Raw genomic sequence first — 14,771 nt, forward strand, 5'->3', positions numbered from 1 at the left:
TCCACCAACAACCGTGGGCCTCAAGCCAGATCACGGTTGTGAATTTGAAGAGGAACAGCCGATGTTCCATGACAGGGAGAGAAAACAGCCTTTCCCATGTTCTGCACACAGGCCAGCACCTCCTGGCAAGTCCTCCACTGCCAGGCACTCGAGGCCACCTGGGGAGCATCTTTGTAGCTCCTTGCAGTTGGCGGCCAGAGCAACTCACTCTGTAGAGAGTGGCCTGGGGTCCTGGTCCAGCCTCGTTTCCCCGTAGACTCAGGGAGCCACTGAGACTCCCCTCAGATAGCTTACGCAGGAGAAGAAGCTTGCAGGGTGATAGAGGAGAGAGCCTGGTTGCCAGGTCCATGTCCCCATTTTACAGATGAGAAAACTGAGTGTTGGAGATATGCAGCCAACTCAACCCTAAGTCTGGCTGCCTCAGACCTGAGCATTGGCCTGTCAATGGCCTGAGCATCGAAGAACGAGGTAGGCAAGGGAATCTGGATGAGGCCTCCCACCTGGGCATCATGGGTTTCTGGCCGGAGCACGGGTTGGGTTGGGGGCCTGGACTGACATGCAGGCCAGGGGAAGGGATGGTGTTTCTGCTATGGCGGACTTCCTTAGTGCTAGTGAGGCAAGTTGGAGTGATAGTTCACTGTCACGCCATCCTCATATTCTGGAAATGTGGGAGCTGTTCGCCCCTGCCCAGGGAGGACAGTTTCGGCACCAATATATTGTGAATGTTGCCTCCGTGATGTGCTGTCTGAAGTTGCCTTTGTGCCGGAAGCTGAGCCCAGGTGTTGTCCCAAAGCCCCTGCAATGTAAGGATGGGTGCCTGGCTCCGCCCACTGCCCTGCACAGCATCACCTTACCCTCCAACCTCCTCCCACAGCCTCCCCTTCTCCTGCCCTTCCTCCTTCTTCTGTCCCGGCCCCCAGGCCCTCATGAAGGCGCTTCAAGCAGACCAGTTTCCTGCCTGTTTTAAAAGTATTTACTTAACCATGAAGCACTTACTAATGTTTTCTCTCTTTAAGTATAATTCATCTGCATTCTAGAAAACGTGCAGAAAAGTTCCCTTCCATTCTTTCAGCAGATATTCATTGTGCACCTACTGCGTGTGTGTGCTTTGCCAGATGCTGAGGTTGGAGGGTGCCATCCCCGCCTCAGTGACTTACAGTTTATGGCATTGGGGGGAGAAAGTTTTTTTAGAAAAATCCTTTTTTTTTCCCTACTTTCCAGAGAAAGCGACCATTAGCATTTTGCTGTATGTGCCTCAAGCATCATTTCCCCATAAAATTTATACTTATACATATAAATACACGTTTAAATAGTGTATAGCTTTAAAATATAGCATCATACCATCCATAGCATTCTGTAACTTGCTTTTTTCACGTGGTAATTTTTTTCCCCACTTAAGAATTGATTGTGAGCGCCATGTCACGTTCATACATTTTTACTGTATCCCTCACAAAATACCAAGAAGGACGGGGTGCAATTTTCCCAGGGCTTAGCTGTTCCAGGGCCAGTAACTTCTGCTCTGGAAGAGACTGAGGTGGGCAGGTGTGGTTGTGGGTGGGAACAGAGGGAAGAGCCCTCAGTGTTGGCGAAGACACAGCCCCTCCTCTTCAGGGTCTGCCCCTCTCACATCGGAAGGTTGGATCCACTCCTTTAAGGTAGGTATTGTTATCCTCTGTGGGGGCATTTCTGACTTAACGAGGATTTGGAAGCAGAGAGTACAAATCCCCCTGGGGTAGGTAACATCCCCGAGGAGGCAACTGCCTGGGTTACCAGCTGGCTCTCCAGAGTCTAGACTTTGAGTCAGAGATCTAAGAAGCAGAGCCATGGAGCGTCAAAAGTTGGGCTCGGCTCCTGGGCAAACCTGCCCATTTTATGGATAGGGCCACTGAGACCCAGAGAGGCTCACACGGTCCCTGAACCAGGTCTCCAGCCCTCAGCTTAGTACTCCCTTCTCAGGGTGAATAGGGTGGAGGTGTTTCTCCTCCAAAAATAGGAATGTGTCATCTTTATATCAGAATTTTAGAAACTCACAGCATACATAGAAACTCAAGACAGGCACATTCCAGGAGGAATAAATTGCTGGAAGGCATGAACCACTGAGGGAGACTGAATAGAGAGAGAGCAGTTGCATCCTTCTAAAGCCCTCTGGCTCAGGGGCCGCCCGCCCCCAGGGTTGGGAGGACTCACAAGAGGAAGGAAGTGTGTGTCCCTCTGGGAAAGGCACCTGCAGACCAGCCTCCTTTCTCCACCCTCCACACAGAGGCGGTGAAGTCAAACCACCACCCTGGAGTCTGCAACTTGTCTCCAGATCTGGGATTGGACGCTTCCTGGCTGTGTGACCGCAGGCAAGTGGCTTCACCTCTCTGAGCCTCGGTTTGACCGTCTATGCAATGGGGTTGACAATGCCTCTCTGAAAGGATAGTGTGAGGGCTGTAGATAAAATCTGATAAACGTCTCATATGTGGGAGGGGCTCAGTTAAAATTAGATGATACAGTTAACTAATAAGAGGTCATTTATCTTTATGTTTTATAAGAACACAGCACAGGGAACAGGTGACTTGATTTTGACTCTCAGCTCCTGTGTGACCTTGGACAAATTAGCTTACCTTTCTGGGCTTTAGTTTTCTTATCTGTGACATGGGGATAATAGCATCTACCTAGAGGGACTGCCACATGGGATAATAAAGATGATTTTCACACCTAAGGAATGTAGCTAAGCGCTGCAGACATGTAGGGGGTCCTCAATGCTAGCTGTGGTGATATGATGGTGGTGTTATAATTATTACTACCCTTCGGAAGCAGAGAAGACCCTCCCCCCCCCTTCCTTTCTAGCTGTTCACTCAGCCCATGTCTGGCCAGGGTGGCTGGTTAAGGGAACTGCATTCACTGAGCACCTGCTATGTGGCTGGTACTGAGCTAGGTGATTGCACAGGCTGTGTTTCATGTAATCTTTGTCAAGTTGTTGAAGTGGGAAATCCTCCCCCATGCCATTATTACAGGGGGGAGAAATGGGGCCCTGGAGAGGTGAGGAAACTCGTCGACAGTCACAGATGGAGAAAGTAAGAGAGCTGGCATTTGAACCCAGACCTGCCCGACTCCAAGATCTTACCTCTTCTGTCTGCACCAGCGCAGATCTACAACATTCCTCTCCTCACAGATAGTTCGAGGTGACAGTCCAGCTCTGGGGGCAGAAGAGGAAAGATGCGCAGGAATGCAAACAGAAGGTTAAGTGTGGAAAGTTCTATGAAACAAGAGTTGCAAACACCATTCACCGTAAGGACGAGAGAGGTTAGTACAGTCTCTTGTTGGTGAGAAACTTTATAATTTGCAAAATCCAGCTGTAACCACTGGTGGTTTGAACAGCTGGCTAGGCAGGAATTTGAATCTGATTTTGTAGATCTGGAAACTGAGGCTCAGAGAGATGAAGAGACTTACACGGGGCAAGTCTGGGGCATTTTTTTCCTGCTTCTCTTTGGAGTTTGCAAAAAGGAGGCATCAGAAAGCCAGGACTCCTTTTTCCCTTGATTGGGAAATACCGGCCACCCAGACGTGCCCCTCCCCCTGCTTCGGCATCCTGACATCATTCTTTTTTAATTCCTTAGCTCAGGTGAATCTGATGCAGCCAGCCTTCTGCTTCTGGCTTGTTTCCATTCAGTCCACCTCCCACACCAGCCACCAGAGAGCTCTCCCCTAGAGGCAAAATTGACCCAGTCTTCTCTCTGCCTAGAACCTGCCATGGCTCCCTTTTCCTTTTAGGGTAAAATCCAAACTGCATTACCGGGGCCTGGTGAGTTCTCAGGATCCAGGTCTTTCTGCATGCCCAGCCCTACCTGCTGCTATCTGCCTCCCACCTCTGACCCTGGATACAGTCTTCTGGGCTGTTGGCCTGCATTTTATACTTCTGGATCTCAGCAGATATTTCCTTCCTTCCCCTGACACCTTTTTGGCTCTTAAATGCCGGATGTAGTATTTTTCTACCACTCCCCTGACATGTGGAGATCTGTGCCTCGTTATGTACCTGTATGTGATGGGGGGAGAGTGATGGAGAGGGATCTAAAAGGATACTTGTCAAAAAATTTTTGAGTGATTATCCTAGGGAAGAGGGACTTTGGGGGTTTTATTTTCAGTTTTGTATTTTAAAATGATCATCATCATCATTACTATTATTTTAGTCCACTAACAGATATAACTTTTACAAAATATATACACCTATAAGAAAGCAACCTTCAGCTGTGAATCCCTTTCAGGACCCTGTTTTCCCGGAATTATGCACCCCTTCCCCCCTCAGTTGGAAGGGTGTGGCCGGCCACTTGAGAGTTGTCAGAGGAAAGGGCGGGCAGCTCATCTGTCTCAGTCTCCAGTGACCTGCACAGAGCCCGGCCAGGACAGGATGGGCCTTGTAAATGTCTGTTTAATGAACAGAGGAAGGAAACTCATTATAACACCATGTATTGTCCCGGTTAAATAACAGAAAGGATTATTAGAGCAATGATGCTGCAATGTACCCTCAATTAGCCATGGCCATGAGGAGTGTCGGGACAGCTAATGCCACCAAATAAGGGATCATCAAAAGGCAATTGGACTGTCTCTGGAGTGCCTTTTGCTTTGTTGGTTTGTTTGGATTTTAGTTGTTTGAAATTTCCCACTGACCCCACTCCCCTTCCCAACATTTTTTTTTTTCCTTTTTAGGGCAGAGGCGCTGATTTGCATCTTAATTGTATGGGGTTGGAGTTCATACTTAACTAGATGGTTTCTTAGCAGGAGTGATGGCCCTGCAGTGAGCAGGGGTTCTCAGTGGTCCCTGGAAATTGTTAGAGATGCAAATTCCGGGCTCCACCCCAAACCTCTGTATCTGAAACTTTGGGGTGGGGCCCAGAAATTGTTGTTTCAACAAGGCCTGGGGTGATTCTGATGCATGCTCAAGTCTGAGAATCACCGGCCTGGAGGTTAAGTCCGTGGATTCTGGTGCTTCAGTTCAAATGCTGGTGATGCCACTTACTGGCTGTGTGTCCTTGGGCAAGTTACCGTACCCCTCTGTGCTTCCATGACCTTTTCAGTAATAGGAGGTAGCAATGGTGCCCATCTCTTGGGTTGTGAGGATGGGCTGAAATAAGGTATGTGCTTACACTTGCAAGGGAAAGCTACCTGTTACCGTATTTCATGGAGTAGAGGCTCCCTTTAATCGTCAGACTCATCCAGATTTCATATAGTAAATGTGGGGAGGAAATTTGTTTTAAAAGAGTGTGTGTCCAACTTTAATGTGTACACAAACCCCCTGGGATTTGGAATGCAGATTCTGATTCGCTAGGGATGGGGCCAAAGATTTCACATTTCTAGTGAACTCTCAGGTGGAAGGATGCTGCTTGTCCATGGACCACACTTTGAGTATGGATTGAATCCAATATCTGGGGCTCACACTGGGACCACATGATGAGCTGGTAATGGTCACGTGCTGGTCCTGGGTGAGAGTGATCAAGCAGGGTATAGGGCATTTTGCCCAATGGTCTCTGGCCAAAACTACAACGATATTTGGAGTGGGAAGTGGAGTAGTGGGTCTAGATCAACTTTCCTCCCTTTTCCACCCTCAGCATCTCATTTGTCATGTAGACCACTCAATGTCCATTCCCAGGGAAGGTGAAGAGAATCAAATATTTATTTTCTCAATGAGTGATTCGATGACACACCTTTCCTTGGAATCAAGGATTTGCCAGAATTTTTAAAAAGTGAACTGACACAGGAATTTAAAGGAGTCAAGACAAGGCATTGCTAATGGAAGTTGGCAGGTTATTACAATTGTAATTTTATAAGTGTTAATAATAATTATTATTACTATCAGTGTTATTGGTGCAGGTGGTAATCCCTGTGCTGAGGCTCTCCCTCCAGCACCAGCCCTGGGGATGGTCAGCTCTTCAGAGTCACACTGGAATTCTGGCTGCTCTAGGGGACGTCTGTCAGGTCATTCTCCTGGGTGGCCTCAGCACATCGAGGGCCATGCAGAGGGAGCCCCAAAGCCTCAAAACCTCACCACTACTACTATCCTTTTTGTGGCCACTCTCAGATTTCAAGGCACCACTCACTTCCAAGGGGATGAAACGGAGCTGGAGAGAGAAGGGGTCATGCGCGCTCATTTCCAGAGTGAACAAAGAACACTTATGGGGGAAAGGGAAAATGCCTCTGGCCCCCACCCCCACCCCATGACACATGTGCAGAGGAACACACACACATGCACATGCATACACTGGCTGCCCCAGTCTGCATGTCACCATCAATCAGCTCCCTCCCACTTGCTGTTTGCAGTCAGAGTTCCCTACAGATGTGCTCAGGGGCTGGGAGAAGAAGAAGGTGGAGCTGGGGGCTGGGGAGGGAGGGGAGGCAGAGATAGTCTCAAAGAGTTAAAACCTTGCCTTGCCAGACTGTGAATTCTCCTCAACTCTCCCCCACCCCCCTCAATCCAGCCAAACAACAGCTTGACATTTTCCATCCTTCACGAGAAAGACAAAGACGGGAAGATATTCCCATGATCCCTTTCTGCATGCCTAACCGTGAGCTCAGGTGCCGGAGCGTTTGCCCTGCGCCGGCCCCATCAACGTGAAGGGCGAACTCATCCCTCTGCATCTTTTTCTCGCCACTGCTTGATTAATTGGCTGACTACTACGCAGGCAGAATACCTAATGCTTCTCCTTCCCTATTCTTCCTTCGCAGGTTTTTTTTTTTTTCCTCCTTTGCTCCATTTACATATACTTTATATTCCATAATTTTACCCAAAAAGAAAAAAAAGGGAGCGGGCCCATCTCAGTAATTTGATGTAATGACGGCATGTCACCAAAAAGAGGAATTAGAAAAATCTGTAGGTATTTAATTTATTCTTGTTTTTTTCAAGTAGATCTCTCTGAGAGGAGCATTAATATTCATAAGCAAGGGGAAAAAAGTATACTCAATAGGAAAATTCCAGATTTTTTTAGGGGGGGAGGGAGGCAGCTAAATTCAATGCATTTTTAAGCACCATTATTTAACTAATAGTGCTCGGGTCCCTCTGGTCCTGGTTCCTCCCCTTCGATGAAAATAAGTGGGTTTTAGTTTGCCTCCAAGGGCCATGTGTGTTGGGCTCACACCCACGCAGCAGAAACAGAAAAAAAACCTGGGTTCCTTGTTTTCCACCCCTCCTGGGAAGATTCAAATAAAGAAGAAAAACATAAATAAAGGTCCTTTCAGAGTCCCCAAGCTGGAGTTTTGATTCCCTGCAGTCTCCCCTGTTGGCTATAAGAGCATTCTGATGGCTCTGTGGGCAGAAAGACTTCCCCAAGGTTTGCAAGGAGGTCACCCTCTTTCCACTAACTTGGGTTCAAGTTTTGTGCTGTTAATGAACTACTTGGTTATCAGGGTAAGCGTTGAGTTCAACCATCATCATAATAGTTGCAGATGACACAGGGGAAGAAACCCCAAAGCATCAGAAAGATACCTGGGTTGTGGAAACAGGATGGGAGCAATTTCTCTCTCTTAGGGCCTCGGGGGAGTTGGCCCTCCCAGGGACGGTGATGTTTGTGAGCCAGTCTAAGAGGAAGGTGGGACATAGAAGCCTGTCCCCATCTTAATCAATGGGATTGGAAACAGTCTGAGTTGCAGGCCCTGAGTCCGAGCCATTTGCCCATGGCGGTAATAATAATAATTATTATGATAAGCAAAGTCATGTATCATGATTTTTTTCTTTATATGTGTTAATTGTGGCAAACCTCACATATAGTAAACTGAAGGAGTAGTAAGTGCATTCAGTGTAATATTGGCATTTTACCCAAGTTCATAGTGTTCCCGGATCAAGACATAGAACGTTCCCGACACCCCCGGCAGGCTCTCCTGACAATCTATACACTCCTCCCCAAGGATAGCTACTCTTCTGACTTTTTGGATCACAGATTCATTTTTCTTGTTCTTGAGCTTCTTATAAACGGAAGCATACAGTATGCGCATGCGCGTGCGTGCGTGTATGCCTAGGCTTTTTCTTCTCAAAACCTAAAAGTTTTGGAGATTGGTCCATATCGTTCCTCGAAGTGGTAGGTGGTTCATTCTTTTATTGCCTCGCCGTATTCCAATAGATAAATAAACAAATTCGCATTGTCCATTCCTCCCATCGATGGTTGCTCTGTGGCATCCAGTTTTAGCTATTTTGAAGGGAGCTGGTGTGTGTATTCTTGTACAGGCCTTTTGAGGATTTAAGCCCTCATTTCTTCTCAGAACATACCCAGGCACACAGACCATCTGGTCACAGGGTAAAGGCACCTTTAGCTTTGCTAGAACTGCCAAACAATTTCTGTAGTGTTTGCATCCCGGTCTGTGCCCACCGACAATGCTCAAGGTTCCAGTTGCTCCATATTTTCACCCGTTCTTAATATTGTTGTCATTCCTTTTATCCTGAGCCATTTTCAAGGGTGTGGGACAAGCGGAGACCCTGGCAGACACGAAGCAGGGAGAAAACAGGAGACACTCAGTAAGCGAGTCGGAGCAAGAGAATGGGGGCGATCACGAGGGAGAGAAAGAAGGAAACAGAGGCAGGAAAAAGTCATGGAATGCAGGTGGAAAGCCATCCAGAGAGAGAGAGAGCTGGAGGGAAGGGAGAGGTCCAGGCACAGAGAGGAGAGAAGAACGGGTGGAACAAATACAGAAGAGAAATGAAGGGAGAAAGGGGGGAAGGAGGCTGGAGTTTAGCAGGAAAGGGACAGAGGCTGCCAGAGAGAAAAGCAGGCAAGAGGAGGAGGGAGTGGGGAGCGACCCTGGGAGGAGGCCCTGGGAGGAGGGCAAGCGTGGAAATGGGTCTCTTGGTATTTTATGAAACATGTCCTTTTTTAAAAAAGTGCTTCTTGATATTTTTATGTTTATATGTTTTAACTTGGGCCCGGCTTCATGGAAAATGCATGAGGAGTAAGTGGTTTCTGGGAATGTTTTATACATGACCGGGGAGTTGGGAGGATGCAGGGGGTGGGTAGGAGAGACGGAGGGTGTGGACAGTTCCCTCCTTTGGTGTCCCTGGCAGGGCTCTGGTGGGGGCAGGGGGCAGGCTGTCAGAGCTGATGGCTCTTGTCTTGAGATTACATGGAAGGCAACCCAGGGTGGGGGACACGTTGGTGTGGCCAGGACCCATCAACCCTGTGACTCTGGCCAATCCCCATCCCTGCCCCCCAGCCTGTTTCCCCCTCTGCAACATGGCATGTTGGTAGTGCCAGTCTGATCTGACCCAGGCTGGGGGAAAGCCATCAGAGTGGACTTTCTGAGCGATAGGAGTTTGCCAGGACATCACTCGTCAAACGTGGCCCTGTGCTGGGGGATCTTGGTAGCATGCAGATTTGGATTTAGTAGGTCTGGGGTGAGATCTGAGATTCTATATTTCCAACCAGCTGTCCAGGGAATGTTGCTCTTCCCCAGACCACAGGGCTCTAGGAACACTTGGGTTATGTGGAGTTTAAAGTAGAGTGTAAACAGCAAAAGGGCATCTCTGGAGTTAATAGGACCTAAGAGAAGTACAACCTTGAGCATCAGGATTTCTTCCTGATGCATCTACCAGAGAGATCTCTTACCCAGACCAAAGGGAGCTAGGTGTTTAGGAGGTGGCACCCATCTGCCCTCCTGCTTCCCCACCACCCCCTCTGCCTGAGGGGCCAGGACTCTCTTTTTCCAACCTGCCACACATATTTATATCCCCTTGTATTTACACATGCTGCTTCTATGCTTGCAATGCCTTTCTCCAGCTTCTGCAGCTAGAAACACCTTCTCATCTAGTAAGACAGGGGTTCTTAAACTCTGAGGGCAAGAGGGACTTCACATCCCTTTGGACAATCAGATGAAAAATTGCATGTTATCTCCTAAGGAACAAACACACATTCCCACCATCTTGCATACAATCCCACTGGTTTCCGGGCCTCAGTGTGTCCCATCCCTGTACACTGGTGTAGGGGTCTGTGCTTTAAGAACATGGTCCTAAGGTCACTGCCTTCGTGGAAGCATCTGTCCAGGTTTGCCAGAAACAACATCTGCTCCTCTCCTGAGACTGTCCTCACCGGGATGTGGGTCTTTGCATCATGTCTACCGTTTGTGTCGTCTGTTTGTGTGTCTTTCACTGGCATCTGTAGCCAGGAAAGAGGAGCAATGCTTGGTTCTGTGCCCTGGAGCCCAATGCAGGAGCTGGCCACGGGGGTTAGGGGAGCTCAGGAAATGTAGAATGCACTAGCATGCATGTGTCTTAGGAAACTCCACTGTCAGAGTGTCACAGCAAAGGCAGAGAGGGCGCCTGCTAGAACTTTTCGTCTAGAAGCTGGACGCTGTCTCTTTGCAAGGATGAAGGCAGCCTCCAGTGGAAGTGTGGATTTGAGTAGGGGAGGCAGAAGCTCCCAGCAGAAAGCTCATTCCTTCCCAGGGATCGTAACGTGTTGTTATATCCTGAGCATCCTTTCTGTGCAAAGCAGCAGGGGTAGCTGGACATGGTGGAAAGAACTGGATTCAGGGAGGTGAAGAGTAGGTCTCGGTTATGGGCTGAATTATGTGCCCTCCAAATTCCTATGCTGAAGCCCTAACTCCTAAAGTGACTGTATTTGGAGAAGGGATCATTAAGAAGGTCATGAAGGTTAAATGGGGTCATGAGGTTGGAGCCTTGATCCCCCAGGACTGGTGTCTTATAAGAAGAGCAAGAGTAACCAGAGCATTGAGTCTCTCTCCACACAAGCAGAGGAAAGACCCCTCAAGGACACAGTGAGCAAGCCAGGAAGAGAGCTCTTGGCAGACATGAGCTCTGCCCACACCTTGATCTTGGACTTCCAGTCTCCGCAACTGCAGGAAAATAAACGTCTCTCAAGTCAGCCGCCCAGACTCTGGCATTTTGTTATGGCGGCCCCATAGACTAAGACGGTTCGCATTCCTGCTCTGTTGCTGGCCTCCTCTGTGGCCTGGGGCAGGTCATTCCCCTCTCTGGTCCTCATTATCCTCATCTGTAGATTGGGATTGTACGGAAGAGGGCAGGAAGGGGAGTTTTCAAGGTCCTTCCCAGTTCTGAGAGTTTATGAGCTCGGAGGATGCTCTTCAGGAAGGCTCTGATTTATATCACAGATGTGCAGGAGAAAAACAGTTGTGTGGGAATCAATTTTCTCTTGTAAATAGGATCCTTTTTAAAGCACTCCAGGGAGGAAAGAAGGAACAAACATTTCTAGAAGGCCTACTATGAGGTGGAAGGCACTCTGCGCAGACCTGGTTTCATTTAGCTCCTTACACTACAGTTTATTTACCTTGCAAATGTATTATACGCCTAGGTTTTTTTTTTTTAAAGAAAATGATATTTTGTTTCAGAAAGAAAGGAACTGCATGCTCCAGAGGAAAACATGGGAAATACAAATGCAAAAAAAAAAAAAAGCCCACAAAAACCTCAAACCAGAAATAAAGGAAAAAATAAACTATTCATCCAACAGGTATTTATTGAACACCCACTATGTGCCAATCACTATACAAAGAAAGTGGGTTTCTACTCAGATATATTTAAGTGTAGGCTCTATAAAATTTAAATTCTGCAGTTTTATTTAAATGTTGTGATGTAGCTAGTTCTTAAAAAGCCCACCACTTCCAAGACTGCTTTCTCCCCCCCCTGATTTTAAAGTAACACATCTGTTTATAGAAGAAATTGTGGACATTACAGGCACATAGAAAGAAAGAAAGATACACCCAGACCCTCAACACACGTGCCTAAAACCTGCTCTTACCTTCCTCCCTGGGACCCCCTACCCCTATCCATTCCCCCACCAAACTTAGACACACACACTAGAATGTAGAAAGCTACCCGAGGTCAGTCACTTCCATCTATTTAAATCACAGCTTTGTAATCAGCACCCAGAACAGTGCCTAGCACACAGTAGGTGCTCCCTAAGTAGCGAATATACGTAATGTAAATGTCATGTAAAGAATGGAGAGATGGGTGGCAAATATGATAATGATGTCATAGAATGAGTAAATTATGTAAAGAACATAAATGTAATGTAAACAATGAGTGACAATGGGACCGTGTGAAGAATGCGGGTGTATAATTTGCTTTTCAAAAAATGATCAAGATGTCATAAGTATTTTCTAGTATTATAAAATATTCTACTGCAGTATAACTGATGGAGCTTTCATGGTATCCCATCGTATAGATTAATCATAAATAATTTCTCCAGGCTCATCTTGTGGCCATCTAAATAACATCTTCAGGAAGATCCAGGTAGCTCTTCTTTGCACAACCTCATGATAATTTTCTTGGGAAAAATTTCCAGAAGCTGAATTGAGGGGTCAGAAAGCAGGCACATACCACAGACTATTATTCAGCCATAAAAAGGCATGAGGTATTGATACATGCCGTAACATGGATGAGCCTAGAAGACATGATGCTGAGTGAAAGAAGCCAGACACAGAAGGTCACGGGTTGCATGATTCCATTTATATGAAAATCCAGAATAGGTTAAATTCAGAGAGACAGAAAGCAGGTTGGTGGGTGTCAGGCTAGAGGGGGTAGGGGAATGGGAAGTGGCTGCTTAGTGGGCACGGGGTTTTCTTTTGGGGGTGATGAAAATGCTTTGGAGCTAGGTAGAAGTCACGGTCGCACAACACGGTGAATGTGCTAAATGCCACCAAATTGCCCACTTTAAAATGCTTAATTTTACGTTATGTGAATTTTGCTTAGTTAAAAAAAATAAAATAGGTATGATCTCAAGGCCAACTTACTGTACCCATTTGTGCACCTACCAACAATGCATTTGAGTGACTGTTTCCACAAAAATGCAGCAGTGATTTTCTATATACCTGGCCAGGTTTCAGGCAAAGTGTATTGATTATCAGTGATATTAACTTTATTTTTTTCCCTGAACCAGTGCCTATTTGTATCTCATTTACATACTCATGCTAGCCAGTCATATGGGAGTGTTGGTCTTCCTGATTTGCAAGAATGCATTCTCATTGATGATACCAGCTCTTGTCATGTATGTTTCACATTCTGCACCTGTTTGTTATTTTGCCTTTTTAATGTAATTCTAACTTTTTAATTACTACTAATCTACTAACTAGTGGCTAACACACCTATGGTGAATCATCTCCCTGTTGATTGCCTACCAGACATTCAGTTCTGACCCCTACCTCTTCCTTTCTGATAGAGTCCAAGTTCACCCTCTTTGTCTGGAGCCAGCTCCATCTCCAAGCTCACAGGCAGGCCCTGACTGATTATGCCAATAATCAGAGATCATCTCTCTTTCAGAGTTGGGTAAGATCTGGGCACACAACCCAACCACAAGCGATAAGATACGAAAGAAAGTTTGCTGGGGGTGTGTGGGGCTCTGGGAAAGGTTGCTTGACACTTACAAGGAAGCATTCTTGAGACAATGCTCCTGTTCTTTCTCTGCAGGTGTCTGGATCTGGGAGTGATGCCAGGAGCTCTGCAACCATTTTGTGTCCATGAGGAGAGCCATCACAGGGACAAAACCAGCTTTCAGGGAAGGAGGCAGCAGAGCAGATGCAGACCCCTGGAGTCCTCTCATCAGTGCACCCTCCCCCTGGGCTTCCCACAAGGTGAGATAACAGATATCCTGAGCCTGTCAGGTATCCAAGTCAGGTGCCTATTCCCGTGGCTGACAGTATCTTAAACCACCAAACCCCATTCAGGGACAGTTGTTTCCTTCTTGGTTTTTCAAATTTATAAACCAATTGCTTCAATAAATGCCTTAGTAAATAAAACTTTTTCTATAATCTGACACAGAGCCTCAGATAGATGCCCAGAAGTGGAATGAGAGGACGAGAAGATATTAATTTTTAAAGTTGCTTGATTCATATTTTCACTTGCCTTCTTATTGGGCTCTCCAGGCTTAATCAGTCTCTCATCCAGAAAACAGGGGGACTGGGGTTTGAACCAAGGTCTTCTGATATCACATCCAAAGCTAGATATTAAAAAGGGGCTGGCCTTTAGTCTTGATTAAGTTCCTTCAAATTTGAAATCATGGGTAATGAATTCAGTTTGCCTGAATAAAGCATCCTCTGGAGAGCCAGACCCACTGTCATGTTTTTCTCTTCCATACCCTTCATTATGTAGAATTCTAGAATATCAGGATTGGAAAGGACTTTAATGGTCTGAGTAGGGTGGGGTGGGTCAGAAGCCCTTTTGATAACCTGAGGAAATGTATGGAGAGTTTTCTAGAAAATTCTATCCCCACCCATATTCATGGTCCGGGCTGCTGTAACAAAGGACCACGAACTGGGTGGATTTGAACAACAGAAATTCATTGTCTCACAGTCCTGGAAAGTGGAAGACTGAAGTTGAGGCATCAGCAGGGTTGGCCCCTTCTAAGGGCCGTGAGGGAGTATTGGTTCCAGGGCTCTCCCCTGGATTCTGGGGGCTCAGTGTTCCTCGGCTTATAGATGGATTCCCTGTGTCTTCACGTAATCTCCCCATTATGTGTGTCTATCTCTGTGTCCAGATTTCCCCTTTGATAAGGACACGGTCATGTTGGATTAGGGCCACCCTAATGACTTCATCTTAACCTGGTCTTCTGTTTCCAAATAAGATCCCATTCACAGGTCCTGGGGGAGGTAGGACTTCAACATCTTTTGGGGGGACACAATATGTAACACCACCCAAACACACGAGATTGTGCATAGAGTCAGGGGTCTTGATCCCAGCGAATTTCATCTAGGGACCCCAAGATGAGATGTTACTCTATTCCAACCTCTTTACTTTGGAGTGAGAGATGAGAAAGAAGTGATGGGAAAACCAAGGCCTAGAG

General features: G+C 46.8%; 1 long non-coding RNA gene across 1 annotated transcript; it reads left to right on the forward strand.

Annotated features, from left to right (window-relative positions):
• The first annotated feature begins 2,125 nt into the window (after nt 1-2,125).
• On the forward strand, nt 2,126-13,499 carry LOC141371463 (uncharacterized). The gene is made up of 3 exons (XR_012376425.1): nt 2,126-2,349; nt 3,162-3,288; nt 13,400-13,499. It is a non-coding gene; the product is annotated as an uncharacterized lncRNA (long non-coding RNA).
• The last annotated feature ends 1,272 nt before the right edge of the window (nt 13,500-14,771 follow it).

Source organism: Callorhinus ursinus, unplaced genomic scaffold (assembly GCF_003265705.2).
Source record: "Callorhinus ursinus isolate GAN/ISIS: 27379988/994484 unplaced genomic scaffold, GSC_fseal_2.0 scaffold72, whole genome shotgun sequence".
NCBI lineage: Eukaryota > Metazoa > Chordata > Mammalia > Carnivora > Otariidae > Callorhinus > Callorhinus ursinus.